The following is a 4516-nucleotide window of genomic DNA, read 5'->3' as shown; positions in this document are numbered from 1 at the left end:
ACAGCAAGCGCTACTTGAACATTATTATACACTTTATTCTGTATTCATCCGTGGAGTATCGGGACTATTGTGTGACTTCAGAGTTTATCGACAGTTTTTTTCTCAGATATGCGTCTTTACCACAGCGTCTTAAGTCAATATCTTTTGTTATCTGTCAGTCGCATTGCATTACGGTCATCGTGGTGGCAGAGGTTATTTCCGTTTGTGAATAATGAGAAAATCGATTTGCTATATTGACTTCAGTACCTTGTCTAGTTAAGACCTGTTTGGTGACAACGTTTATAATGTTAGTATTGTCTAAATAGCTGTGTCTTCACCGCCGTCGCTATAAAAAGCAAGACGTCTGTATTAACATGCGTTCTTGCGCTGATATAGTTTAATGTGCGTCTAAGAATCATCTAAGATCCTATAAGAAGTTTAATAAGACCAAATATTCTCTATTTAACGAAACAGCCCAACAAAACAGAAGCATTATTGAAATATTGCAGCATACCCTTTCGTTTTCCATTGAAAAAAAAATATTCAATGATAGGTCGAAACAAATTACTTTTTGTAATGTTGCTGTTTATTATCCATTTATCAACATATAGCCTTTATTACTATTCAACAGTTAAATTGATTGGACTAACACTCAATTTTTTAAATCATTCTAAAGGCGTGGCTTGTGGTCGTAAAATACAGACACAGAAACAATGTATATATCATGTGCTCAAAATCATTTACATCGCAATAAATACATATATATTTATAAATAAATAAATAAAAATAAATAAATAAATATACTTATAAATAAATATATATACTTGGAGACTTTTCTAACGCAACACTTTTCAAACTTGAATATCTCAGTAATGAGTAAAGATTTTTATTTAAAATTTCACATGTGATCATTTGACTATATTCTGTGCAAGATCACGATCAAATCATTTATCCGTGACAATCACGTGCTTTTGCACGTGAGGGAGGTGTGGTTTGATCTTTTTGCACGTACAAATGTTGAAACGCGATATGATTCAAATGTTGTATATATAATTTCAAATAACATGTAGAAAACAATTAACATGGCAAGAAATGTTTCTATTACAACACATCATTCACCAACATAACATGAACCTTTGATTTGTTAAGTTAATTATGAAAAGTGTGTAGAAAGTAATTTATAAACAAAAGTTATTGTCAGATGATAACAACAACATATTTTGGATATTTAGCTTGGCTTTATAAATCTGATAAAACAATTAACATACATGTTTAAACGTTCTCAACAGTTGCGTTCGGTCTCTTAAAACACTGCCATGTTTATGCACTTTAGTTCCAGTAGCATAATTAATAAGTGGCCCACACGTTCCTCAAGTGTCTAGCGTGTCACACGAAAAAATGTGTTGCCGTTTTAAGCCTTATTAAACAAATCATGCATGATAATTTTTTTAATAATGTCGTGCATTGAAAAAGCCACACACCTTGAAATGAAATACATGTTAATCAATACATATAGATGCAACTTGAAAGTGTGCAAAATTGTCATTTAATCTATAGCCTAGTTAGCAAGTAATTTAGTAATATTTTTTAATTTTAAAACCGAAAGTAGGATTTCTATACGTATACGTATATTTCGACAAACGCGATAATTTTTCAGTTTTAAAGCGCAAAATAGACGGATTTATACCTTGTTACCACCACATATATTCTAATTGGCATATATACAATTAAATCTTTAGCCTAGTTAGCAAGTAATTTATTATTTTTCAAACAGTACCGCTTTTAAAACCGAAAGTAGGATTTCTAGACGTATACGTCCTTTTCGACAAACGCGATTATTTTTAAGTTTTAAAGAGGAAAAAAGACGGATTTCTACCTTGTAACCACCAGACATATTGTTATTAGCATATTTAAAATATGTTTCTTATTTATACTTGAATTTACTATGCCATGTAGTTCATTTCAAGGTGTGTGGCTTTAATGTGCGCAAACTATTGTACCAGATTAGAATATGCAGTCTATATGTTACGCTTACTGCATGTTTTTTTAGTATATCACTCTTTTAAACAAAAACTGTCATCAAGCGAAAAGTGTTGTCCTCGATTAGCCTATGACAAATGCACATGATGCTCTGAGACGATACTTTAATATCATGCGTTAATCCCGGTTTTTCTAGATCGCGACTCATTTGTGTTCTAGTATCGTTCTCGTGCGTTGTCTACGTATGTACACTATTTTGTGTAGTATGTTCTAGTTTGGAGGGAGGAACCACTGTTAATTGCATGTATGGTTGCACCTAAAGAAAGCGTGAGTGGGGTTTTACCTCAGCCATACCTGAGCTATAAATGTTGAATGTACGTTTCGTAAAGCACCAGTCCGCCTGATATAATTAAATGTTAATCAAACGGGCAGTTTTAACCATATGATACACCTTGTAAATTAAAAATAACTTTTATTTTAATACTGTTATTAGATCTATACTGGAATGAAATTGGCGTGAATTATTATTTATTGCGAATTAAAATGCGATGGGTTTTCAAAGTATCTTCGGAGTACAGACTCGCAACATAATGGTTATAAAACCGTTACCATATGACCGATTTCAATGCGTTTGTTGTGTAAGTTTGTGTTGGTAAGATATTTCTTAAAAAGAAAGTATGCATTTGTTTTCTTGACAGCATACTAGCTTTTTACTTTAATTCCATTATTAAGACATCATTACAGACTTTATAAGCTCATTGAAACGCTAGGAAGCGACCGTTTCTGATTTAATATAGATGGCTGTACCACCAATATAATACTTCGAAGTATATGAGAAACACTAATTAGACCTATTTATGTAATAAAACTGCGTCGTGTAACAAAATGTATGCACAATACTTGACATAGCAAGATTAATACGAAAATAATTAACATTCATAGTGAAAAAGCTTTAATAAAGATGGTTTATACCAAACAAAGCGTATATGTTCTATTAAATTTAATGAAAACTGGATGTATTGACGCCTGCCATTAAGCAGGATGACCAGCATGTAATGTGGATAAAAGTATTAACGAAAACTTTATATTAGTGGTACATTATCTCCAAATGCCGTTACGGACAAAACAGCACGGAAAACGCACTTAAAAGTGGTTTTATTTGATAAATAACAACAACGAGACATCAAAACATGAACACATCTATAAAATACGTCGTCGTGGCGACCGAATTGAGCCGTTGATGTAATTAAAATGTGTATAAAAGTTGAATTAAACCGTCAGACTTGTTTAATACGGTTAGCTTTTTAAATGTAAATCTGTGAATCAACATACGATGATAGTGAATTTATTGATCAGTCATTCGATAGAGATTTATCTTTATTTACTTTCAATTGAAGAGCTGAAGCGTGTTAAAGCCAGTTTTACATTACGCTGCCTTGACATCGGAATTTTACCATAAAAGCAATACGATGTTTGAAACAATTCCAGCCTCTCAATAAAGTCTAAAGGGTCCATATATTTGACACTTGATATAAATAAAAATATATAGATGATTTTACACCTGTATTATCACTGTTCAAATAGTACTTCCCAAAATAGTGCCGTGAGCCAATTATATGTATTCCTTTGAAGATAATAGTGAACATTATTGTGTAGAATTACAATAACGAAGTGTCATGTCTAACTTAGAAGCAGATATATAACTTTTCATGATAACACAAATCAGTAAGTAATGTCTTCATAACGACCAAACACCATGTGCGATATGAAAGCTTTATAATACAAGTAGTCATACGATCACAATGAAGCTTACTGCACGCCATTGCCTGGTATGATATTCAGGGACTGGGAGACACGAAATGCCTGCATCTGTCCAGAGGGCGACATACATATAAACCACATAACATGTAAAATAAATGAAACAAAACACCTTTATCAATACCAGTGGGTTGTAATGTACTCGTTATGCATCAACAAACTGGTATGAACGTGTATGCACTCTGATTGCGTATAGCTTAATAACAACACAGACAAAACAGGTAGATCTACAACCCAAAAAGAAAACTAAATGCATTACAAAAACTACATTAAATGCCGCCACGCTATTAAAGAATTTAAAATTTAATTTGCCTGTTTTATAGTTTTAAACGATTTTCCCACTTTAAAGCATGTGGTTTAGCAGCCATATATCAAGTGTGATCAATATTAGATAAACTGTGGAATTATACAGCAGCAGCCAATTGTAGAAACATGAATGACTCTTATCGTGCGGATAACTTTTAGTTATCTTCAATTTTAGGATATATTTTTCGGTTAGCGATTGTATTAAAAAATAGTTATCCAAACAAGCGCGCGTTTTGGATAAGTTATGGATAAGATTTAGCCAAGGTATTTGACTTCGGTTATCTTTATCCGAATGAAGAACGCGCTGACAAAATGGCTGACATTGACATTCCGAATGCTAGACGACCAAGACAATTGCGACGAAATTACAGATTTACGGAGACTGACGACCATGAAGAAATACGTCGACGATTTAGATTTACACCTGACAACA

The sequence above is a fragment of the Dreissena polymorpha genome, chromosome 4 (assembly GCF_020536995.1).
Source record: "Dreissena polymorpha isolate Duluth1 chromosome 4, UMN_Dpol_1.0, whole genome shotgun sequence".
In the NCBI taxonomy this organism is placed as follows: domain Eukaryota; kingdom Metazoa; phylum Mollusca; class Bivalvia; order Myida; family Dreissenidae; genus Dreissena; species Dreissena polymorpha.
Note: the sequence above shows the minus strand (reverse complement) of the source record.